The sequence below is a fragment of the Ictidomys tridecemlineatus genome, chromosome 11 (assembly GCF_052094955.1).
Source record: "Ictidomys tridecemlineatus isolate mIctTri1 chromosome 11, mIctTri1.hap1, whole genome shotgun sequence".
NCBI classification, from domain to species: Eukaryota; Metazoa; Chordata; class Mammalia; order Rodentia; family Sciuridae; genus Ictidomys; species Ictidomys tridecemlineatus.
Window position 1 is genome coordinate 85,083,440 of NC_135487.1, and position 27,246 is coordinate 85,110,685.

Below are 27,246 nucleotides of genomic sequence, written 5' to 3' on the forward strand. Positions count from 1 at the left end.
GGCAAGTCACAAGGAAATTCTAAGATGCCATCTCCTTGAATAAATTATAAGAATCAAAACATTATAAATTATAATTATAAGAATTATATTAATTGAGATAATAAGATCTCAATTAAGTCATTAAAGAATTAAATGAGATAAATGCATAGAACACAGCACTCCATAATATTATCTGTATAAATGATGAACATTTTTATTTAAACATGCTCTGCAATCTAGAAAGAAGTAGTTTTTTTTTTTTTGTTTGTTTGTTTTTTTTTTTTTGGCTAAAAACAATTCCTGAGTGGTCACAGAGAAATGGATACAACAAGAAAAATTCAAGGGATAGGGTCATATTTCTAATCTAAAAAAAATACATTTTTTTCATCACTTGGTAAATTTTCATCACTTGTAAATCAGGCATCTTTCAGGGGTGCTACAAAAAGACACACCCTTAAAGAGTTTAAACAACTTTAAAAATCAAACCAAGTTGAGAGGTCTTCTAAGAAATAAACTTTTGATCCTTGCTTTGATGCCACATTCAGGACCCAGTAAATATCCTGCAAGAGCCAATGTGCTAATAGAGGCCATTTCTTTAAAATATATTTTCATCCATTAAAATAAAAATTATTGTTATTAAATATCACCAAGGTTCTACCTTTTGACTGAAACTGCTTAGATATAGAGAATCAAATATGAATATGACACAGTCCTGTCCTGCCCTCAGGGTTTTTAAATAGGAAAGTAGACTATGCCCATAAAAAAAAAAATCCTATTCTCAATGAGGGTTAAAGACCTTAGACTTGATAATTGACAGCAGAAGAAAGACTCATTTTCAACTGGAAAAATAAAACCTTGGCTCCAGCTTTGATTCCACCACTTAACCCACTTGGTAGCCTGGGAATGTCCACTTTGAGCTTTCAATTTTTCAGAAATAAAATTAAGATGATAACATCTGTCCTACCATTCCCATCAGGTTGATGTGAGGCCCAAACCAGCCAAGATTTATAAAGCACATAATAGACTATCATGCCACTGTATTGATCCTTGATGGGATCAATTTCTTTTCCTCTGTTTCCTCACAGAGTAAAACTAACATAAACTTTCTTTTTTATTTGTCTTAGCTTATAATTTATCTAAGAGTTCTATCATCGTGTGTGTGTGTGTGTGTGTGTGTGTGTGTGTTGTGTGCACATGTGCACATTATCAAGTCTTATCAAGCCAAAGCACCAAGACTAAAAACAGACATCTGGACTCCTAAATACTAGTTCATCACTTAATTTTGAAGACAACATGGATAGAAACGGAAAAGATGTTCTCTTAGGTTGGACTGATTTCAGAAAGAAGTTCCTGTTGCCCTCAATTTACAGTGAAGAAAACTGAGTATTCATTAATGAAACACTTTTTCAGTAAATTGTATGACCCTGGACCCTGATAACTAAGTGAAGGGATGAAATCTGTCTAAGTGAAGGGAGAAAACTGAGTCCTACTGTTGACCTTTGCTGGTAACTTCTTGGCATCCATAAATCATTTACCTTCCTGTCCTTTAGCTTCCTACGCTGCAAACAGAAAGTTGAATCTTGGAAAGCACATGACCAGTATTATGTTTGAAAATATTGAAATCCAGAGAGAAAGTGTAAAAAAGAAGGGTGTGAATCCCCTTTCCAGTCACCTGTGAGAGATGGTGGGCCTTGGGAGAGGGGCATGGAAAGAGCAGCTTGTTGGTAGAAGCTGAGCTGAGCATTGGGTGGATGAGGAATTTAAGTAGGTTACCCTGCCTAGTTAGTTTTCTTCCTTTAACTAATGGGGAAAGGAACCGGGGCAAAATCAGACTGATAGCTTCCAGACTAAGAGCTCTTAGAGTAACATTGGAGGATGAGTCAGGAAATGGTCTATGTCAGTTAGTTAAGGGATTTTAAAAAATAATGTCATGGGCCAAAAAATAATTTTTGTGGGATGATGAGAGATCTCAAGTTTTGTCAATATGCCTAGAAGTGGGCAATGGTTCTACAATGGATGACTTGGCACTTTTCTTCATTCTGATTGTCCATAATGTGGTCTATAAGTGTGGAACACATTAAACATAGATGAATACAATATTTAACTACATGATAAAGAAAGTTAATAAGGTGGTGATAGGAACTGAAATGAGCTCAGGGAGAGTTCTGAGAGGAAAACAGCTAGTATGTGTTGAATTCACAGGAGTGCCTGCTGGGCCCTGGGCACTTTCACATCCATAAACAACTTACTATAGCCTTGCAGCATAGCTTTGCATTTTCTGAAAATGGAGGCACAGAGAGAGTATGCGAATTGTCTAGATTCAGGGACTCCTTATGATGACTATGTCATTGAGCTCAGGTTTGATTGGTGGAAAGTTATTCTGCTCTCAGAAACTGTCACAGATTTAGCAGGATAGGCATGCTGGCTTTATCCTTAAAGAATGGTCTCTATTTGGAAAGAGGAGAGCCCACTTAAGTATACCTGACTGTTAGCATTATCAGAAGGGGTTACTCAATTATGAGGCACTGGGACTCAGGAAGGGAATATGAGGTTTCTACTGTCACCCATGGTAATTCTTGGGACTGCCATTTCACTACTTATTTATCCTGCAAGTAGGGCATAAGGGACCTCAATCCCACTATAATTTGGAAAAATGTCCAAGTGAGAGCAGTCTACCCATCATCATAGATTCCACACTTTTCAGACTCCACATAGTTTCATAGAATTTCAGGGTTGAAGAAATCTTAGAGATAGATATGTTGTCCATTGCTCAGTCTAGATTTGGGGAAAGCTAGGGCAAGAGTTCACTTCTGGCCCTCCCATTCTCCTGTGCTAAATGTTTTCCTGTCTGAAGGCTTGGGTCCATGATTAAGCTATTTAAGTCCTGAACTTGTGATTTATAAACCCAGGAAAAGGGCATTTATCATTTGAATCATCTTAGAAGCATGTGTCAGAGTTAGGGAGGGAAAAATTTCTTCCGAAAATTCTTATCTAGTTTACTTAAGGTGGGAGAGACTTGTGTATGCCCTGCTGATTCCTACTAAATTCCCCAGCCTTAGTGAACTCGGAAGTACAGGTTCTAAATGTTCTGCTTGATGGTTCCCATCAAGGATAAAACTGAAAATAGGAAGCCTGGAGTTGCTGACTGTGAGAGAAACTTGTTTAAGTTGTCTGCCAAAAGCAGAGGATCACATGAAAGCCACATGACTAACCAGAAATAATTGGAGCTTAGAAGATGCCTGTGTGGATGAGTAAGATCTCTTTCACCATGGATCTAGTTAAAGCAAATTTACCCACTCACAAGTTCTCTAGTCCCATTATCTTTGACCCTAGAACATTTCACTTGCCCTGATGTGACAAATTAAATGATTTCATTAACACAGAAAGCCTTTGTTGACTACAACTGGGTGCTCATTTATTTCTGTTTTATTATTAATTCATTTGTTTCTCTTTTCAACACATCCTTAAAAGCTATTGTGTGCTAGATGTGGTGCAAGAAGTATTTCTTTTTTGAAACTTTTTCAGATTCCTCCAAAATAATGTGATTTCTCTCTTTCCTGAAGCCTAGTAACATTTTGTCTACAATTCTCTGAGATTTATGACATGTTGCGTTGTATTAAAGCAACTTAAGAACATATTTTATGATATTAATGCAAAACTAAGACAATTGCTTTACAAAGTTTTGTATGTTCCATAGTACTTAAAGCAATCCTGGAAGATAGGATGTTCTCAGTATTGTGGAATGAATGACCGAATGAATATTTGTTGAATTGGAGTTGATTCAGTTTAGGCTAAGTTATGCTGCGATAACAAACAACCCCAGATTTCAGTAATTTACGACATAATGATTTATTTCTCATGTGTGTCTATGTCCATGTTGAGTGAGAGAAAACTCTGCATTTCCTCTTCCTTATTATGGAATCCAGGCAGTAGTAATAGTCATTTGTGGCAGATATTGTGGCAGGGAGACAAAAGAGATGACAGGAACATATGATGGGTAAGAAGTAGCATACATCACTTCAGCTCATTATTGGCCAAAGCCAGTCATGTAGTTAAATCTGCTATGAGTGGCAGACAAATATAACTCTTCTATGAGGAAGTCAATAAATAGTTGAGAATAATAATATAATCTGCCAGATAAGTTATTTCAATGTTAAGATATTGAAATAAGTAAGCTAAACATAAATATCTAAAATTTTTAGTGTGAGATGTAAGCAACATGTTAGAGGTAATAATAATAATAATAATAATAAGAGATTTCTTGTGACTAGGGTTAGTCATAGAAGGCTAAGAAATAGAGGATATGTCCTTTAGGTTGGGCATTAAAAATGAGACTTTGTGAGAAGGAACTGAAGAAAAGGTGGATGGAGAAGTATTAAGTGTACTCAGGAAAAGGTGAAAAGTCCATTTTTAGTGGAGGATAAAATTGCATGTATAGAAATAATAGTACCCTCAATTCCAAAGTAAAAATTTAGAGTCTGCTTAGCAGGCCGCCAGCCATTGGTGTGTTGGAAGATAATTAAAGAATAATTTGGAAAGAAGCTCAAGATATTTATGGGGCTACTTAAAGAGTTGAGGCAGGAGATGCTGAAGACAGAACCAGGGCAGGATAAATGTGAACCAGGCAGAACTTGTATGGGCAAGCTACAAAAGAAATCAAGAGCCGTGGAAAACAGGTTGGTGTAGGAAGAGAAGAGAGAGAGAAAGAAATAAAAAATGATTAGATATGATTGACACCATCAATGCAACTGGAAAAATAAGCAAGAGAACTGACTTATGGAATAGGAAAATCATGTTTTATCTTCGCTATGTGGACTTTGAGAAATTTCAGAAAGAAAGATTTAGCAGAGATATGGATCTATGGGAACTGATTTAGGACTGTGGTTGTGATTGAATAAGTAGACCTGTGGGACCCTGTGAAGAGGTGACATGAAGCCATGGGTACAGGTGGGAATCCCAAAGGGGTATAGCAACTGAAAGGCAGAGTGCTGGCATCCACCCAGATGGAGGCTGGGGGAAGAGGAAGATAAGTCAGGAAACAGATGGAAGAACAAGGATGGAGGAGAGAACAGCATAGTGTAGAGTAGACCAAGCTGAAGCAGGTGAACTGGTAAGGAAGAAGGAGAAGTCAACTGTGTCAATAACCTTAGACAAGTGCCAGGACAATAAGAAGGCAGAAAGCAGCATTGAACTTAGAGTAGGGGGTCTTGTTGATGAGAAGAAAACCACCTCAGTGAGGAATGGAGATGTTCTTTGGAGATACTTGATAATAAAAATTACAGAGATTGAAGGGCAGATGCATAGTTGGAAGGGGTGAAAGCAAAAGTACAGTGAGGACAGTAAGCTCTGAAAAGAAGATGGGCATGTTTCATGGGGGAGAGCAGGAGGAGAACATGCACTAAGAGAAATTTCCCATGAGGAGGAGCGATTTTAGGAGTAGCTCTTACCAGAGTGGAGAATATGAGCAGTTTTGTCATTAAAACAATAATAATTTATTATTGAAAAACCAGGTTAGCTTTTTGAAAACAAAAAAATATGTGTATACAATCAGCCAAGGGAAGCAGAAGGGACTTTTCCTGCAACTATATGATATTCATTTTTATAAATTCAGTGTCTAGCACTGGGCACCCAAATATTCACATGCAGTAAATATTTATTGGAGAATGTGTTATTGAGCTTTAGTGCTGATAATTTTAGGCAAATATTTTTGAGATCTGGATTTTTTGAATTTGGGTAAATGTCCTTTATGTGGGAAAAGGGAATTTCAGACCTTTTTTATGGCATGTTTAAAAATGTTAACCCCCATCAGTTTAAGATGCCTAGTGTCTCTGCAGAATGGCTAGGATATTGACAAACCCCAGAGGTCTGAGGGGTGGAGTAAGACCCAAGAAGAGCATGAGTATGTTCTGCTAGGTTCCTGTCTGTGAGATGAACAGCATGTCCGTGGGTAAATTAAGCAAAAAGAAGAGTTGAATAATATTTATTCCCTATTCCTTATTCATTATTCCCATTCATTCAGCATTCTATAATATTTACTGAGCATATGTCAGGTACAATTTTAAGTGCAGGAGACAGAGCCGCTTCACTTATGGAAATAACATTGCTGTGAACAAATAAAAATGTCATATGATGTCATATAGTGATGAGTGCTCTAAAGAAAAAATTAAAACAGGTGAAAAAGATGAGGAATGAATGGGATGTGGAGGTTAGGACTGCTGTTTTATATAGAATAGTCTTGAAAAGTCTCTGAGAGAAAATAGTAAACAGAGGTCTGAAAAATCTGGAGCAAGCAGGTCGCAGAGAGAATCACTATGCCAAGACTATTCTTGAGGCAAGAATGAACTTGGTGTGTTTTAAGAAGCACGAGAAGGTCAGTGCATTGGGATTAAAGGAGTGAGTGGAGAGTAGAGGACATGAGGTTGGAAAAGGAGGCCAGATCATGTGGGATCCCCAGGGCTTTCATTCTCACTGTGATGGAAAATCCTTGGGTGGATTTTGAGCAAGAGCAACATGTTGGAAATTATATTTTTATAGGCTCACTCTGACTACTACGTGGAAATTGTCCATAAGAGGGCAAGACCTAAAATAGAGGGATCAGTTGTTATAATAATCCAGGCAAGAGAAATAGGGTTTGAATGAGGATGAAGTAGTGGCAATGAGGAGAAATGAAGAGTCTAGATATCTTTTGAATAATAGCTTTATTGAGATAGAATTTACATAGTATAATATTTTGATTGATTTTTCCCATTTAAATTGTACAATTAAATGACTTTAGAAGTATGACAGGACTCCATCATGGAGTAGCTACAAAGTACAAGGAAAGAGAAGCATCAAGGATGTCATTTGGATTGTCAATTAAGCAACTGGATGAATGCTGGAAACATTTGCTGAGTTGCAGAGCACTGAGGAGAAAAAGGGTACTTAATTACTGGCTCAGAATATCACTTACAAGTATATATAAAAATGTCTAGTATGTTTCAAATGTAAAGTAGGTTTTTGTCTATTCCTTTCCCTTCAGTGCACTTTCTACTTTGGGATCCAATGAGTAGATCAAAGTTGCAATTACTAAACTCCAGATATAGAGCCAGAGAGGTTAAGCAGGGAGATTTGGCGTTCTGAAGCCAAACTATGAATCTAGGAAGTTTTGTATTTCTGCTACTTGGGTGCTAGATCTGTCTTTTAGTTACAGCAGAAGATAAATTCTCCTGGAAGCCATGCAGCAAATTATCATGAAGGATATTTTCTCTAGGAAGCCAGAGAACAGATTATCATGCTGTAAGTAACCTTTTATGGAAAAAAGAACAAGAGCATGTATCAGATGGTATCTCCTTGTTGCCCAATAAATCATTGATATGTAAAATTTGGTGATCTCCATTGGGATTCCCCACCATTAATTCTACAAGCTTGATGTTGTGATGTGCCAATTGCTTTGTGAATTGTGTATGTTTATATAGGAAATTTACAAACAAACTTTAAGTTTATGTATAGATACACATTTATAAGACTCAGGTTTAACAGTAACAACCTAATCTTCATTCCTAAAGTTAGAGATAAGACAACTGGAGAAAAGCCAATTAAGTTGAACGTGGATAGGGAAATGCAGAGAGAAAATTAATTAGTGGGAAGTATTTGGTTTGGATTCTTGCCTTATCTTGAACCTTCAGATTCACTTGTCTCAATTATGTACTATTATATAATCAACCACAATAATGCTTCATAACTTAAGACCACGTTTTAATATTGTCTTTTCTAGTTTTGTGAATTGATTTGAGCTCAGCTGGGCAGACTTCAGTGATTTCTCATGCAGTTGTAACCACATAGCTACCGGAAAGCAGCTGAACTGAACGTCCACAATGGCTCCTTCAGCACACATATCCAACACTTAGTGCTTCTCCACTTGGACTTTCTTTCCAGCAAAGTGACTTGGACTCTGACATGGCAGCTTAGAGATCCAAGAAGTAGTAAGTGAAAACTTCAAGTTCTTACCAAAGCCAGGCTAGAACTAATATAATCTCACCTTGACCATATTCTATTGGTTGAAGCAGCCAGAGGTCAGTCCAGACTCAGGTATTGGAGAAACAAATTCCATCTCTACTGGGGGTGGAGTGGATGGGTGGCAGGCACTGGAAGGGCAGAAGAAATTGATCATAGCCACTTAGGAGATGAATGACATTTAGTCATCAAGTAACCATTCTCATCTCACACAGAAAATTTCAATCCTTTTACAAAAGATTTCTTTTTAAAAATTAATATCCTGATCACACATTAGAATAGATACTATTAAAAGAAAAAAAAAACAAGTATGATGGGGGTGTGGGATAATTGAAACTTTTATGTACCATTGGCAGAAATGTAAAGTAGGATAGTTGTTGTGGAGAACAGTGTGGAGGTTCCTCAAAAAGGTTAAAAATTACTTATTGTCCAGCAATCCTACTACTAGGCTTATACCCCAAAGAATTGAAACCAGGGTCTTAAATAGATATTTGTACATCCATGTTCATAGCAGGATTGTTCATAATAGCTAAAACCTGGAAGTAACCCAATGATCCTTAGTAGATGAAGGATAATCAAAATATTTTATATATATAATATTTATATATAGAATAATAGTCCTATATATATATATATATATAGGACTATTATTCAGTCTTAAAAGGAAGAAAACTCTGACATGTCTTATAACATGGATGGCCTTTGAAGACATTATGCTAAGTGAAATAAGTCAGCCACAAAAAGCCAATACGGTATGATGATTCTACTTAAATGAGCTATCTATAGTAGTCACATCATAGAGACAGAAGGTAGAATGATAGCCACCAAGAGCTGGGTGGAGGGAGAATGGGAAGTTATTGTTCAATTCATATTTCAGTGGGGGAAGATGAAGAGTTCTGAATGTGGAAGGTGGTGATATTCACACAACATTATGCAGATATTTGATATCACTAAAATACACATAAAATATTTAAGATGATAAATTTATGTTATGTTCATTTTACCAAAATAAGAAAATTGAAAAAAAACTTTGATTAATTTGATCAGGAAATGAGTAAAACGTACCTGATACCATAATAAGTTCATTCTACAGTTAGAAAATCCAGAGATTTATAATTGTTTTGTATCTTATAAAACTTACCCAACATTTGAAAAGGATTTTGCCATATAGATCCTTACCTCAGAGATATCAATAAATCATTAGATGTTATTCTTCAAAAGCAGATAAGCAAGTTTGGGTTCTCCTATGGTTCTTTGTTGATTTTCAAGATTAACCATTTGAATACTATTTGATTTTATTTTAAAGCTTAGAACTATAGGCTTTATAGTCATCCTTGTCATAACTTTTGGTCAGTGTGATCCATTTAATGGATTTAATGCAGAGGTGTAGTATATATAGACAATCTATGTGCCTTAGTCAATCTCGGCCTATGGGTCAGATTCAGTGAGGTCACATAAGAGTTGGAAACTAAGTGAGGTGGGACTCAGAGTTGAACGCTATGTAGAAGGAATAGGCAAAAAAAAAAAAAAAAAAAAAAGTTGGCAGACTTAAAATTAGGAGGCAACCAAACACACTGCCAGGAGTTTCTGGAAATGTGAGAACGGGAAGCAGACCAAGCAGGACCAGAACCAGCAAAAGAACAGAATAGCTACCCAGGAGAAATCCCATCCAGAGAGCAGCTGCTAAACATTAACACAGAAGCAGATGAGTAAATTATTAACAAACTGCTTTAAATACTTTATGAGACAGACATGGTGAGGCTAGAGAGCGCAGGAAGGCTCAACTGAGAAAATGCAGCCACAAGTGGAACCAATAATTATCCAAGACAGGAAAGTCTTTTCAACTCAACTGCTCAGTCCCTTCCAGTTATCCCTCAAGGAACTTCCCTTGGCTTCGATGCAGGTCTGTAAAGTCCATAACATCCATGGGTTAGGAATTTCCCAGACTGGTTAGGAAGGGTTGTTTCATTAGTCTCCCATAATCATGAATTTTCAGTTAACCCATGTGACTTGTTTGGCTTGTGGGACTCCTGGGGAACAAATGCCTTCTTTTCTAGTTGCAAGGTGTGTGAAAGGCCACTTAGCAAGAAGCAACTTCTGTTCCCCCTCTCAACAAGGCAGAGTTGACCTTGATCTGTCATTGACATGCTGATCACTCTCATTCACTTGGGTGTCTCATGTAGTTTCATACTCCTGATTAATTTGAAAAAAAATTAATATAGTCACTCTGGTTTGAGGAATTGTGAATGTAGAGTTGAATCTAGGAATGAATCTGATAGTCATTGAAGAGTGGTTACCTACATAGTATACATAATAACCTGCTCTGATCCTTTGAGGTAAAGTTTAATTGAACTAGCAGAAGTTAAGGCCATCAGAAAGGACGAGATGTGAGGGCCACACTGGTTTTTGTGATAAGAGATTAGTAGAATATTTTAGAAAAGGTCTAATGTTTTTCATTCATTTATAAGAAGTCTAAATAAAGATTTATAAATGAGGGTGAAATGACATCAGAATGGACACTATCATGAGAACCCAGGCCGTAGCATCCTGTGTTTGTAGAAACTCTCAGCAGCACGCCCTGATATAAAGGGCCAATAATGAATACGGTAACTCAATTAAAGAATGGCAAAAGCAGCCTTAATTTCCAGAACTTCCCAGTTAGTCAAAAAGCCTGGAACTATTCCCAGGATTTTTTTTTTTTAAAGTCTAGACAAAACCCCAAGATAACCTTTGTATAATTGATCTAAGGCCAGTGGAATGTGAAAAGACGGTAGAGATCTGCATTATCAAAGGGGTTTTACAGAAAAAAAGTGACTTGCAAAAAAAGACTGGGACAGAAAAAGTCAATACAAATCATGGGTGTGGTGGGGGGGGAGGTGGGAGAGGGCCAAGAGCATTCAAAGGAAGAAGAAACAGTTCTCCAATGTGGAGGAAGTTGATCAGACTTCAGTTTCCCCAGAGGATAAACACTTTTTTTTTAAATTAACTCATACTTGACACAATTTTTTTTAAATTACCTTGTATTTGGCACCAGATTTATTCTCCATTCAAACCTAGGAAATACCCAAAGAGACCAGAGACATTTTATTTGAAAATGGGTGCTGAGGATGCAATAATAGGTGAACATCTTTTTATTTTCACTGACAATTCCCAAGTGGATCCTTCAGATCCCACAGTGGCTGATGGAAAGGTTAAGCTAGACAACAACATTGTTTACTTTGCTGTGAAAAACATCCCTCAGTAATTAGATGGAGTCCATAGACAGTTGCATGTTATACCAAAAGTCTTATAGCAGGCTGTAATCTGGGCTCTCCAATCTTTCCAAGAATTTTTAATGACCAGAATATTTAGAACTATGGCATTTCCTGAGAAGCTCAAGTAAATTACATAAATATGTCTCCTTGGCCCATATACAATGTATTAGTGAAGTGGTTCAAGTGTCCTCTGACCTTGTCCATTTTCTCCCTGAGGTTTTACTAGAAACTCATCTGCTCAACTTGGCCAATGGTAACTGTAGTCACTAAGAATGTCAAGTAATACATTAGACACCAGTAGAAGGTAAGTTCTCTTCCTCCTATCTCCACTTTTAAACTTTGCTAAAGATTAAAAAACACAGCCTTCTCTATGATCCAGAAATTTCAATTTCTAAATGAAATTTCAGGAGAAATATGTTCACCCCAAACATCAATGAGTTTGTCTACAGTATCTTTATTCATAATAACCAAATATTGAAACCAACCCGAATGTTAACCACAGAGTATTATAAAACTATGAAAAAGAGCCAGCTGTTACTAGTGCAACAGCATGGCTGAATTTCACACAGAGTGTCGAGTCAAAGAAGTGAGACTCAAAAGAATTCTACTGTGATTCCATTTAAAAATCCTTTACCTTGATTTAGTTGATTTTTCTTAATGGTTGAAATAAACCATTTCTATGATAGCAGAAAGCACACAGTCTTGGTCCAACGGCGAGGACTCTTGTCGTTGAGGGAGTTTCAAATCCCACTCAAGCAACCCATATACAGTGAAACCTCTGGGAGCTCCAAAGAAGTTGTTGATTTTTTTTTAGAGCTATTTTTATTTATTTATTTTATAATTTTTTTAATATTTATTTTTTAGTTTTTGGAGTCGTTGATAGGCAACGTTTTATTAGGGTGTACAGACACTAGTCACAACCTAAGAAATTCAAGAGATAAGGTCACTTGGGAGCAATTACACTTCCAGATGAATATCATTTCATTGGTGGTGGGGGTGCGTTCTTTGCTGGATAAAACTTGCTTCACTTAAAATGGAGCTTTAACAATCTACAGTGCAACTGAATGGCCAGAATAGCACCAGGAGAGGTCTCAGGTCCATAACCTTTGTCCCGATTCAATTTCCAAACCCTATTTCTTGGCTGCTGTTTTGGAATCATGAGAAAAGGTCAAATGAATCTCAGTGGTGGTCATGGAGAAATCACAACTTAAAAACAAAACACTGAAAAATAAGCTGAGCTTTCTTGTGGAACCTTAGGAAGTGAAAGTTTTTAGTGGAGAAGCCCCAGCTCCCAAGGCTTGAGGGTGATGGAAACTTTCAGGGGGAGGGGCTGATAGCAGTTTGGGATCCATTTTTAATTGTTGTTTCCTGAAAAAAGAGTCTTGTACTAGCTATTTATGGAGATTAGCAGGCAAACTTTCCAGACAGCATTATTTGTAAGTTTCTGGAAAATTTATGAATGTTAATATGACATTGGGAGAAAAGCTGTGAATGTTATCAAGAAGCATTTGGCCAGCAGTAATTTTAGTGGCTTGGAAGGTTTCTATTCCATACCTTCTTATATTGACTACCTGCCATGTGCCAGGTACGGTGATAAGCAGTAGATGTATGAGGCAGCACCTTGGTCTTATGGAACTTACAGACTAGTGTTTCAGACAAATGAACCCACAAGTATTATGTTTTAGGATAACAGGTGTTTGGTAAAGGGCCTATTGCCAGCTGTGTACAAAGGACAACTTACCTAAGGCTTCTTCATCTAAGATGGTAACTAGCTCAGAGAGTTATTCTGAGTATTAAGTAAGATCATGCATTCCAACTCTTTTTACATTGTTGGGCAGGTAGCAAGCTCTCAATTTGTATGAATTCACAGATATAGATGACAACTTATGTAAGAGAGATTTTGTGGGAGCATATGGAAGGAGAACACTGGTCAACTTGAGGACAGAACATCAGAAAAGGTCTCTTTGAGAAGGTGACTGCTATTATAAGACCCAAAGGATGGAGTAAAAGACAGCCATCAGAGAAAGGAGATTTCCTCCAAAGGCAGTGGTGGTATCAGGGCGCAGGGATGATTAACAGTAGAAATTCTGTGTGGCTAGAGAGCAGAGCTCCAGCTGGGAGTGTTAAGAGATGAGGCTGGGTAGATTAGGTGAGTCAATAAACAACTCTGGGGCTATCTACTGATTTCCATGATGTGAATATTCTCATTATGGCTGATTTTAGCCACCCCAAATTTAAGAACCACTCACAAAATTCCTTGATTTTTAAAAAATCAGCTCTGTGGCAGGTACAAATGACTACAAAATAACATGGTTGCTTGGTTCAGAGACTGAATTGACTCTCAGGCAATGGATAGTCATTGACGTGCTTTCAGCCAGGGAGACAGAGACAGATTAGATTTTTAGAAAGGTCACTCTGGCTTCAATGAGCAAGACTGAAGTCAGGGAGGCCAGCACAGTGATCCAGGCCAGAAATTAAGGCAGACTTAGTGAAGGTCGTTACAGTTGAGATAATTGGATTTTGATGATATCAGAGTCAATAGATGATTGACCAGATGTGGAGACTTAGGAAGGAGGTACATCCAAAAAGTCTAAGTTTTTGAGTCTAAGTTTTAGGCTTAGGCAAGAGAGGAATCTTGGTAGTAAGTGTTTGGTAGGAGACACTAATTTACACTTTAGAACTTATAAAGTTTAGTTCCTTATCCAAGTGACAATCTCTAAGAGGCAGCTAACTCTGCATGTCTCAGAGATCTGGAACAGAGAGAGATCTGGAAAGCAGATGCACATAGAGGATAATGGAGTCTTTGTTATTACCTGAGATTCCAGAAAGAACCTAGAATAGAATCCCCAAAACACCACTGTGTAAGGGACTGGGCCATGGAAAAGAAGCATAAAAGAGAGGAAGAGGAGTGGCTGGATTGTTGGGAAGAGAAAAGGAGAGATGGAGCTATGGAGCTAGGAGAAGTGAACCTTTCAAGAAGGGAATAACCAGTGACATTGAACACTAACAATAAGTCAATAAAGAGTGGGAGCAGATGATGGATTCAGTCCACAAGTTTTGAGTAGCGTCCTTAGAAAAATGATTTAGTAAAGTCCAATGCAACAAGTTAGGTTATTAAGTGTAAGGTGAGAAAAGTGAAGACAGTAAATGTAGAAGTCTCTTTTAAAAATATGGCTAAACAATATATGGAAAAAATGCTCAATATCATGAGCCATCAGGGAAATGAAAATTAAAACTACAATGAGGTATCATTTCATCTCAGTTGGAATGGTTGTTTTGAAAAAAAAAAGTGTTGGTGAGGATGTGGAGAGAAAATAACTCTTATGCACTATTGGTGAGAATATAAATTAGTGTAGTCACTACAGAGAACAGAGTGAAGGTTCCTCAAAAGAACTAAAAATAGCTACCCATATGATCCAGTTATTCTACTTCTGGGTATATACCCAAAGGAAATGAAGCCAGCATTTCAGGAATATCTGTATGCTCATGTTTCTTGTGGCACTATTCACAATAGCTAAGATATGGACTCAACCTAGGATCCCATCAGTGGATGAATGGATAAGGGAAATGTGGTGTAATATTATCCAGCTGGAAAGAAGAATAAAATCCTCTTATTTGCAGCAAAATGAAAGGAATTGGAGGACATTATGTTAAATGAAATAATCCAGATGCAGAAAGACAAGAACCTCAAGTTCTCTCTCTTATGTGGAAACTAAAACAAACAAAAAAACCCAAACAAACCCACAAAAAAACAACAGTTGACCTGAGGGTGTCAAATAGCCATTACTAAAGACTGGGAAAGGTGGTAGGGGTGGGTGGGGGTGGAGAATGGATAAAGGAAGGCTGGATTTGATCAGTGTACACTGTAAGCACGTGTGGAAATTTCACACCAAGCCCCTAAGATGTTTAATTAATACATGCTAATCAAAACCAAAACAGAATAAAATACATTTTTTAAAAAAAAAAAAACCATTGGTCAGGGAAGGAAGGATAGGGTGGTGACTGTAAAGAACAATGGGACCTAGGAAGCATACGTTGGAGCAGAATTATTTAACAAATTCTTACACAATACTTGGGATGGGACGGACTAGGAACTGTTAGGAATGCTTTACACATATTCACTGATCCAATCCTAATAAGGGGAGAAAATCTTATTATGTTTACTTTGCAGATGAAAAAAACAGCCTAAGTTCATGCAGTTAGAAAAAAGTAGAGTTACCAAGGTGCCTGGGTCCAGAGTCCATGCTGTTAACCCTTTGTGGTGTCCTGTCAACTATGCTCATGGGAAGGAGTCATCCTTGGAGGAGAGAGAGGCTGAGGTTAAAGGAGGGAGAAGGGAACTAGTGCAACAGGTTTCTTCAGGAGGGCAATGGAATCAAGAGCACAATGGAGGGGTTAAGCCTAGATAAGAAGGCATATTGAAATAGGGAAAAAGGGAGGATTGAAAGAAAGAGCATAGCTGTAGTTTGTAAGATTGTGGGTTTGGTGACAAGAGATTGAGGAGTTTCAAAAGTATTAAGGGAGAAATGATCTGGAAGCAACAATCAGGAGGTCCTGATCTAATCTTTTTATATGAAAGGTTTGCATGGCCTATGGGGAAAAGAGCCTCTTTCATGTGAGAGGGCAGCTCAGTATTTCAGGGGAGAGCCAGGTTTCAGTTAAGTCAGGGAGGGACGGCTTAATGAAGAGGCCCAGGAGGTGGGGGAGCTTAATCATAGGATGAGAATTACAGAGGGTTTCAAGAAAAGGTTTAGAAGGGAGAAGAGAGAGGGGATTGGGATGAGAGTAAAGGAGGGAATGGGTGCCAGGGATTTAACCCAGGGACACTTACTAACTGAGCCACATCCCCAGTCCTTTATAAAATATTTTATTTAGAGACAGAATCTTGCTGAATTGCCTAGGGCCTTGCTAAGTTGCTGAGGCTGGCTTTGAACTCTCAATCCTCCTGCCTCAGATTCCTGAGCTGCTTCGAGAGTGGGGCTTAATTCTTGAGTGAGGATCAAGGTTAACAAGGTTGTCCCTACTATAAACGGTGAGTTTCCTTGGCAGAGACCATACCAAACAGTCAGTCTGCTGGTTGCAGAGGCAGGTGAATAAATATGTGAGGAGAAGAGAAAAGGAAGTGGTGAGAGATGGATGTGGTTCCATCGTCCAGACATTTGGGGAGGATAGCACTTCAGTGAGTTAGCGTTCTGTAAGATGTGATGACTTTGGTTTCTGACAGAAGTTACTATGGCCTGGTTTACCAATGAAGGCTTTTGATAAAGGTTTATAGGAAGGCATCTCATTTGTGTGTGCTGAGAAAAGTTTTCCTATCTGAAGGATCAACATGCCCAAGTCCTGTAACATTTTATATCAAAGGTGGATTTTAGAGGATGTTTGAAATAGGCTGGCCATGTTTCCTGTCAGAAGTGACAAGTGTTCAAACAACTTTGGCATCTGCATCCAGAGGGTTGCTTTCAATCACATCACTATACTGTGCCCTCATCACAGAAAAGGAAAATTGCCTTATTATTAAGATATTCTACTTGTAATAGAACACTATATAGCTATTAAAAGAATGAGGTATATCTCCTCAATACACTGTTAATAAAAAGATCAAGGCAAAGAATAATATGCAATATGATTTACAAAATTATAAAAATTATGAGCTCTGCATATGCTTATATGTATTATAAATGATCAGAAAATATTTGGAAGAATATAGAAGAAATCATTACCATGTTTAACTCTAGAGAATAGGATTGGGGGCCTAAGTCGATACAGACCATGGGGAGGGATGCAGATTTAAAAAAAATGTTTTATTGTGGAAATTTTCAAACATACACAAGAGAGAAAGAATATGTAATATGTAATGACCCTCATCCCATTTATCCATAAACATTACTTAATTAATTCTACTTTTTTTAAACACTTGCATGTATTACATTTTTATATTTTAAAAAAATAATGAAAGTGATTTGTCCTAATGTTCTCACAGCATGGTTTATTAGCTCAATCTTTAGTCCCCAGAAGCAAGAGGTAGCTTCAGGGTTTCGGAGTCTGGAGAGTGTTAGACACTTTGTGCTAGGACAGCAACCCTTGTCCAGATTCCACAAAACCTTCCTTAATTTAAAAAGTGACATCAAAGGAAGCCTTTCTTCTATGTAAGGAGAAATTTAATATGTTTGCTACTCCTCATCCACACCCCTAGTCCTGTTTTTATGAAGGAACAACTTGACTTATCCTGAAGCTTATCTTTATCTCTGCATTAAGGCCTACTACATTTCTCAGCAGAGTTCAAAGCTACGAAAACAGAGCCTTCTTCCTCTTCAAATCACTGTGCCTTGGGCAGCCAACCTGCTGCTGCCAAACATCCCCCCTGGTCTCTGATAGAGGATGCTGCATGCTAGAAGTCCAGGGAAGTTTGGGACTCTAGAATTCTAAGTTCTGAGGACTGAAACTGAGGATGCCTGTATCCTGAAGGCATCATTCCTTTATTCAACCATCCTTTGTTCCACCTATCTTGGCCAGGCTTGTGCTAAGATTAGGATTATGAAGTTGAGCAGCACTTGGCCCTTGGCCTTCTGGAGCTTATCAAATCTAGAATGAAGCTTCCATGATTTGTTCTGTTTCCTCTGCCAGGATGGCTCTTCCCTATCTCACCCCTGAGTCTTACGCCTCTTACCGAATTTAGCCCACAAGTCATCATCTCTGATGAACGACACTTTGAATTTATTATTCTCTCTGCCAGGAACAGCCTTCCTGTCTTGTCCACCTATGCTCAGCCTGCAAAGCTCAGGGCACCAGTTGCTATCAGTGTAGCTGCGGGACTTGAGTAAGTTACCTTGCTTACCATTCTGCATTCCAGAGTCTTACATTTGCCTCCCTCTGGGGCACTGCCTTGATTCAACAGTTTCTACACACGGTGTGAGACATATCTATTTGGCACATGAATTTGAATTAACGTGTAAAGTAGTGTAATGTCATAACTTCTCTCAGTTTTATGCCATTGAAGGTGTCCTAAGTGCCCTCAAAGATAACCTCTTTGGCCATCAGCCCCTTCACTTTTGCTTCAGCTTCTCTCTGTGCTCTACCCAAATACACATATCAGTCGAGAGTGTCCAATACTCCAAGTAACAGGAGCAGAGGACTGTCTAGGGTCTCAGTCCTCAGCAGCTAAATTTATTGCCTGTCTCTTTGAAGTAGGAACAGAAAAAATCGCCTGATCCTTTCCACTTTAAGCATTTTAAGTATAAGAAGAAATTAGAATTACAAATGTCATTCTGATGTCAATGTTCTGCTACAAAGTCTTTGGATACCATGATAATTGCTGGAGGGCTTTTGCATTATTGCAGACTTTTAAGGACTGGCTGATATAAACATGATGAATAAGCATCAGGACCTGGTTTGAGACCTTTGTTACTTTCTTCTCTCTCTCTCTCTCTCTCTCTCTCTCTCTCTCTCTCTCACACACACACACACACACACACACACACACACACACACACACACACATACTCCGACAGAAAGAAAAGAAAAAGGAAGATGATGTCTGAGTAATTTCTAGGGTCCCCTTCACCCAAGCTTTTATGAATAGCTAATACAGGAAGTAAATATTTTCAATGAATTAAAACAAAAAGGAATTCTCTTATCTGGTCATTTTTTTTTCTCTCATCTGATAACAGAGAACCTTTCTTTTAAATAGCCATTAGGACACATTCTTATTTGTGTTAGTAATCCCTTCTGTGAATTGAGACACTTACAGGTAACAAATAAGAAAAAAAAAGTCCCTTTGGGAAGTTGACTTCAGGAGAAAATTCCAGTGCCATTGTTTCCCTTGATTTCTTCTTGGCAAAGGTATCCTAATTCTGGCTGCTATTGCATATTTTGAATTTAATCCAGTAGGAGAGGAGATTCTATCCTTATTTATAACTCCCTAGCTGACAGCTCCCAGTGCAGGAGGGAGCCCTGGCTTCCTGGAGTCTGTCCTGGCCTTCTGGGTTGTGGCAGTCTCAGAGGCTCCTGCAACTCTTCCTGAACCTGGGCCACTGCTGTTACTCCTGCCTTCACCAGTCTCAGGACCGCGGCAGGACTTCTTCATGGTACAGGTTGTTTAACGTGAATTGCAAGTTTAACATCCATGATTCCGCTAAGAGGCATCAGATCCTACTGATGAGACATCAGATTCTTTTGATTCAGACCTACATCAAATACCAAAGGGAAAGAAGCAAGAAGTGGCTCCCACCCAAAAGAAAATTAAAACAGTAACTTCTAATCATTACCATGTGCTTACTATACGCCCAAGTATATCTCACTTATTTCTCAGATAACACTCTGTGGTAGGTATGATTATATACCCCTTTTTATAGATTGAAGTTTAGAGAGATCAATATTCAATTTAATGTTGCACATTCTACCAGATTGGTATTCAGATACAGTATACCTGACTCCACCGTCTAATCCGATAACCCCTATGCAAGACTACTTCTCAAGTATTGTTTATGTATACAATTTTAAATGTATGTATACATTTTTTAATGGAATCCAAAATGGTAACAGAAGCTAATTGTTGGCATGTCTCCAAGTTATCTGCAAGAGAAATTTTGCAGAAATTACAAAAACAAAGAATAATAATCTCAAGTAATATCCACTGGGTAAGAAACCCAGGAGCCATTAATGAGTTAACATTAGTTAGACTAAATGACATTGGCTGCTGTAACATCTCAGTGGGTCAACATAGCAAACCTTTCTGTCTTATAGTTCATGAGGTCAGTAGGTAGACTCAGCTTCACACATCATTCAAGTTAGAGTAGAAAATTTAAGGAAGTGTCAAAAATACTCAGTAATCAAGACAAGGTATATTTTTAATACAACATTTAGAGAAAAAGATGAATGTCAAAAATTCCATGAATAAAGAATCAATATTTTAAATAAGGGTGAGATTCAGTAATATTGGATTAAGAGTGAGGCGAGATTGAGTCATATTGTCTAGTTAATTTTAGTAAATACATTTAAAAATTAATTTTAAAAATAGATCTAAAAATGACCTTTACTAAGAAAATGTAGATGAACAGGTATGAGAAAAACAAAAGTATACATATTTCCCCCTTTCATGATACCCAGAACCATGGTAAAGTAAAAAAGAGTGTCCTTAGACCAGTTGGGGAGCAAATATTACATTTTCCCATCATTCCAGGCAAAAGATGGAGCATAAGAATAAGACTTGCTTGGCAAACCTGGGATCCCAAGGGACTGGGTGTGCTCATCTATCTGAGGAAGAATAGTTATTCCCCAGCAGGTCTCAGTCAGTGCCTATTTTGGATGAATAGCCCCAGGGTACCTTTTGTTTCCTGGGCCACTTGGGGGTACTTGTTACTTTTAAGGAGGGCAGCCAGGCTACCTGTGTACAAGGTACATTGTAAGCATTTCAAATTATATCAGTAAACACTACCCATTATCTTACATTTCAAGCAATATTTATAGCTAGATAGAAACTCTTACATTGCAGGAAAATTATATAAATCTACTTTCAATACAAGAACAAGACAGGCTCCAGTTAATTTAAAACATATTACAGTGGTCATGGGAAAAACACTGTTATAAGAGTGGCAGGTGCAGGCAAGCCTGGGACTCATGAGAGGATGATCCTGGTCACCCTCTCAGTATATGTTTCGTCAGATGGTCCTTCCCTGACAAACTCAACTAACTAAACTCAACTAACTCAAACTCAACTAACTCAACTATCTCCCCACCCATCACTGTTGCATGATTATTTTCTTCATGGCACTTATCACATTTTGACATTTTCTAGATTGCTTGTTAACTTTTAAATTGTCTCTACCTGACCCCAAACCACGATATTGTAAAATCACGAGATCAGAGACCTTGTCTTTCCTATCTGCCCCGTGTCCTCAGAATACAGAACACTGCCTGGCCACTGAAGGTGCTCAAAAAGTGTTGCAAATAATAAATAGAAGTCAATAAATTGAAGGTCAATTTATTGGTTCTGCCCGAACTATTCTTCCTTCACACTATTCTTCTGAAGTGATTGGCACATTAATATCTTCAGTTAATGATAGCTGTGATTATTACTGTTGTGTGTGTGGGTTTACAAAATGTCCTTTTATCAGTGAATAGTAAAGATAATTATAGTATCTTATTCAAGCCTTTCATATAAGAAACATTTTTATCTAACAAAAGAAGTCCATTTTATGCCACTATAACAAATTGTATGTGTGTGTGCCTTTCTGCTAATAAGTCATTTTGTTTCAAAACCACCATTCTGGAAAAGTAGCTCTGTGGAAACAGATTTAGAGATGTTAAGCACTAAGTATCAATGCCTCATTATACACCCCACCCCCACATAGTTAGAACAGATAGACAGTTAGATATAAAAATATCTACATATAGATATATAGGTGTTGATACAGATAGACTGATCTCTGTAGGTTTCCTGATAGTAACTAGAATGAACATACTCAACACATGACGTCAGCATTCACAGAAGAGTTCCTGCCCATCAATCTCCACATAGTTAAGCTGCACTTATCAACCCAATGACTTGGAGTCATTTATGGCCCAAATTCAGGTAATGGCCACTGATTTGATATTTTATTTTATTTTTGATTTTTTTTAGTACTTGTAGATGGACAGCATGCCTTTATATTATTTGTTTATTTTTATGTGGTGCTAAGGATTGAATCCAGTGCCTCACATGTGCTAGGCAAGGGCTCTGCTACTGAGCCACAACTGCAGCCCTGATTTGATATTTTAATGAACTATATTAAAATCCAAGTATTTAATCAGACTGGGTATACACGTTCAAACACAGAGTATTACGTTCTCTAGTAGCCTTTTCCATCATATGATATAATCAATTTTAAGAATCTACAATAAATTCATACTGTACTGATCCAGAGCCAATTCTTCATTTTAATATTCTCTCATTTTAATAGTTTTACCTGCTTTTTAAAACCTCTAAAAATCAAGATGGCTTATAATCAACATCTTATAAATATAGTATTTCTTTTCTTCTTAAAAGATGTTATTAAAGTAATGATATCTTTCTATCAATGGCAGTTGGGGATCAAAAAAGTGTGTCATTTGAAAGAAACATGATAGGCAGGTTTACAATCTTAATATACTAATAACTTATAAAAATGATCAAGAAGGCAGTAAAATCCCAAAAGGTGAAAGGAAAAAGAATTTGAAACTTCCATTTACATAATAAACATATAACTGGTCAGTAAATACAAACAACCTCACTAGGATTCAAATAAACACTAATTATAATAAATAAAAAATCCATATTTTTGTCTTTCACATTTAGCAAGGAGTATTTAAAAAAAATCTAGTGTGGGGAGCTGGGGATATGGCTCAGTAGGTAGAGTGCTTGCCTAGCATGCACAAGTCCCTGGGTTCAATCCCCAGCACCACCTAAATAAATAAATCGGTAAATAAGTAAAATAAATCCAGTGCTAGGTAGAGTGAAATAGAATGGGCAACCGGATCATATGCTGGTGTTTAATTGATGCAAAACATCTGGTGAGCAATTTGACAGTATAAATTAGAATCCTTAGGTATTCATGTCTTATTTATTCTAGTAATGCATTATGACAGAATATTCAGAAATAGATTTTAAAATATATCCAAAAAGACTAAGTGGAAAAAAGTCAAGATATAAAATGTATCAACTGTATTTTAGTTATGTAAAGAATTTTTTAAAATGCTAAAATATGCCAAGATGTTAAGGAGAATTTTATTCCTGCTCCTTTACATTTGTGTGTACTTTACAAATAAATGTTATTGTAGTAATCAGAAAAATTTAAAATATGAATGGGAAGAAAATGACTATAGAATATTCTTATCAAATTACCATTTTTCCCCCAAAGGAAGAGATGGAAAATTGCTTACCACAAAGTCTGTCCTCTTATGAGACTTACACACAAAAAATTATCTATGTGGGAGCTTTTATATATTTGTATAGCATGATATACAAGATAAAATAATTCAAATTTTGTTAGACTTAGAAGATTTAAAAGTCCTGGTCCTTGGATTTAAAATTTTGGGGCAAAGTTTTTGAAGGTTGTTATTATTATGATTATTAATCTTATTAGATTCTTTTTTTGAACACTGGCAGTTCATTGGTTAAACTTTGCTAAGGATTGCCTTCCTGGATGAGGAAGTTTTCAACGTCCTTGCTAAATATGGTATTAGTCAGCTCTTTATTATCTCTCACAAATAATAGTCGGATACAGTTCATATCATATAAATGTTTATTTATCAAAAAATCCAACAAAGATTATACCCTGCTAATTAACAATTATGTAATAAGGACATTGCAAAATTTCCTTCAACAGTTTTCCTATGTCTAATTTAATATTGCTTCAGCATGGAGCGATCTCCTGGAGATCTTAGCTGATTTTCATTTTCCTTACCTCTCAACTTCATTTCCAGTCTTGAAATTTTATTGTGGCTTATATTTATTAAAACAAACAAACAAACAAACAAACAAAAATTGCTTGGGCTTGTGCCTTTGATCTCAAGAAAAGAGGAAACCAAGCAAGACTGATGCTTAACATAAATATTTCTCCTTTATTTTAGTAACTTCCTTTTAATTCTGTTTATTGTTTACTATTTATGTTTTTGTGTTTTACTTAGGTATGCTGATATAAATGGTATCATTCATGTTCTCGAGAGTCATGTAGGCCAGCTAGGGGTGATAAATTGTAGGGGCAGATAAATAATCAGCATTTATAATTTAAATTGAAGATTATCAACCCTTGTTTTATTCAGCACAAGTGTTGAGAGTGTCATTAGCATGAGAGACCTCTGGGTATTGGTATGTTGTGGTGTACAAGGCCTGGCTTTTGCCCCTGAGTAGATGGGTAGCAGGACTCAGAGTATGGAAGACAGGTGGGCTTAGATTCAAGGGCAATTTCACAATAACTCAGACCCTTTTCCACTTACTCCCATGTTCCTCTTCCCAACTAGCCAGATGAGCTTGTCATTCAGTAGACCTGTGTTAAAGAGCTAGGACTTCATTGTTTTTTTTTAAAGCTCTTGTTGATAATTCTGATGCACAAAAAAGTTGGGAACTAATATGTTTTCATAGCCACAATGAAAGTAGGAGAAATAGTTAGAAGGCAACAGGTGAATTTTTCTTTGAATATTTTTTTTCTTACAACACAGTGCTGATGTTGTAATTTAGGTTTAAAAATCATTAATGGTTATTGTCTCTAACACTAGGGAAAAGGAAGAAGAGTTCTCAAAAAATAATAGAAAAATATTTGACAGACATGATGGAATAATTAGTCATTGAAAACTTTGGAAATGAAAAAAGAAAGCAAAAACAGATCATTGATAAAAGGAAAATACAGTTTTTGCATTCTATCCATGAGACTCAGCAGTGAACAACATTTTTATCACTATTGTAGTATGATCATTGATTATTGATTTTGCCATGACTTTATTGGGACAAGGTGTTTAAGTAGTGGTGGTGAAAGGTGCTAAAGTGACTATCAATGCAAAAAGTTGATAGGGAAGAAGTATGTTTGATAAATCAAGAAAACATATGCATACTGGAAAGTAGTGTGGAAAGACACTCCAGAAGTAATGGCTAGAAGAATTCAAAGTCGTTGCCTCATACAAGGAAGGACAGGGCATAAGAATGTGCACAGGGAACTGTATTTTTGTTTTCCTATGAAAGTCTTTTAAACTTTTAGAATATTTTCATTGTTGTTGTTTTATAAATACACATATTTCTTTGATTAAAAAAAAACTAACATGTATATATCAAGTAGCTACCATGTGCCTCACAAAATGCTTAATTCTGCCTGTGACGTAACAGAAGTGATAAAACATGGTTCCAGGGGCTGAGGTTATGGTTCAGCGGTAGAGCACTCCCCTAGCACGTGCCAGGCGCTGGGTTTGATCCTCAGCACCACATAAAAATAAAAACAAATAAAAATAAAAATAAAGGTATTGTGTCCAACCACAACTAAAAAAATATTAACAAACAAACAAACAAACATGGTTCTGACACTCCAGGACTACAGGTCACTTTGGAGGACATAAACCACAACATAAAAAAAAAGTAATTTTTAAAAGGGTATGATTAGATCTGAGAAGAAACCTGATAACTTTTATATTCAAATGATATTGTCAATGTTTGGAAAAATGTGTAAAACAAAAGTCCTATTAAATTTATGACTTTTTTTCTCACTCAAGAATGATGACAGGAACAGTGGTAGAGCACCTGCCTGGCACATGGAGGCACTGGGTTCAATCCTCAGCACCACATAAAAATGAATAAATCAAATGAAGGTGTTGTGTCCATCTACAACTAAAAAAAAAATTAAAAAAAGAATGATAATAATAAATGACTGTGCTTTAGCTTCTCCCTAAAGGTTTTAGTTTGATCCCTCTGAAAGCAGGACTACTGAAGAATCATCTAATCTCCACATTGCTGCTATAATGGCCACATCTTGCTCTTCAGTCTTAGCTCTACTAAAAAAAAAAAAAAAAAAAAAAAAAGGTAACTGAGTGCTCACTTTGTACTAGGTATTTATGTTCTTGTTAGATGAACATTGGGTTCATGTGCCCTTTTGCCCATTAACATGTCTTAAAGAATGCTGCAGAAGGACAGAAAAATAAGGAAATAAACATAAAAAAGGTCAGAAGAATGGGGGTGGGATGAAAATAAGAACACAAATATTGTGTTTGTCAGGACTTTGGGGGCAGTTTCACAAATGTGTTTCTTGCCATTGTTGCATATTTTACTTGGACATCCTGTCACTTCCTCTGTGCCCTCTGTGACAGAAATATTTGTGAGGAAGGTTAAAATCACTAAGAAGTTGTTTGTGTGGCATGTTCTTTGGCAAGAGACGCATCTTCTGGTCCTCCCCAAAATTCAAATTGTAGCAGACAAGTTTCCAGCAGGATTAAGTAGCCTCAGATCAGAAGACATCGCATATACTTGAATTAAAAAGAAAGAAATCTCTGGAAGAAAGAGATATCTCAGAAATCCACTATAATGCACACTCAACTTTCCCCTCTAAGTTAATAAAACCAACAGTCCCAAAGCCTTCGAGTAATCTGCTTTCTTAGACTATGGGAAAGGTAATCCATGCATCTGAATTATACTATGTAACAAGACAAGTATTAGAAGAAAGCAACTATCTCCGGCAGTCCCACTGCTCAGAGTACCATACCATTTAGCAGTACCATTTGACCCAATTTGAAAGAAACAAAGCAAGTTTTCAAAGACATACACTTATCGTTTTCACCCAGACCTGAAAACCGGGAAGATTTAGTCTCTTAAAGGTCAGCATAGAAAGAAATTAGTCTGAAGCTATTCATTCAATTAAGGTAGATAGGAAACAAAAGCTAAAAAAAATTAAAAATTAGATATGATATTATCATGGAAAGATTTTTGTTCAAAAATATTATTAGATATTATTACACAGGGCTAAGCATCATCATGAAAAATTTATGATTTTTAAAATTATGGTAAAATAGCCACAAAATATACCATTTTTAACCAATTTAATTGTACATTTCTATGTCATTAAATCCATTCACATTGTTATATAACCATAGCTCCGTCTATCTCTAGAACTTTTTTTATCTTCTCTAGCTGAAACTATGTATCCTTGAACAACAACTCCTTATTCCCTCTCCTGCTAGTTCCATTCTAGTTTCTTGTTGACTTTGGCAACTCTAGGAACCTCATATAGATAGAATCACACAACATTTATCTTTTTGCTACTGACTTATTTCTTTTAGCATAAGGTCTTCAAGTTCCACCCATATTTTAGCAAGTGCCAGAATTCCTTTCCTTTTTAAGGCTGAATAATATTCTGGGTCATGTATATACTACTCTACTATTCATTTGTTGAACACACGAGTAATTGATAAATTCAAGTTTTTTTTTTTAACTTGACTTTTGTGGCAGAGTCAACTGGTTGATAACCAAATTTATGCTCCCCTTTCATGGCGTAGTGTTGCTGGACAGCAGTGTCCAGATGAAATAAGTTCT

At 36.9% G+C, this 27,246-nt stretch overlaps 1 long non-coding RNA gene across 1 annotated transcript in view; it reads right to left on the reverse strand.

Moving 5' to 3' along the window:
- Positions 1-6,700: 6,700 nt before the first annotated feature.
- LOC144368173 (uncharacterized) overlaps positions 6,701-27,246 on the reverse strand; it is a 28,156-nt gene continuing 7,610 nt past the window's right edge. The window contains exons 2-3 of the long non-coding RNA XR_013427944.1: positions 7,997-8,102; positions 6,701-6,881 (exon numbers count right to left, since the gene is read on the reverse strand). This is a non-coding gene — a long non-coding RNA (uncharacterized LOC144368173). The remainder of the gene's footprint in view (positions 6,882-7,996; positions 8,103-27,246) is intronic.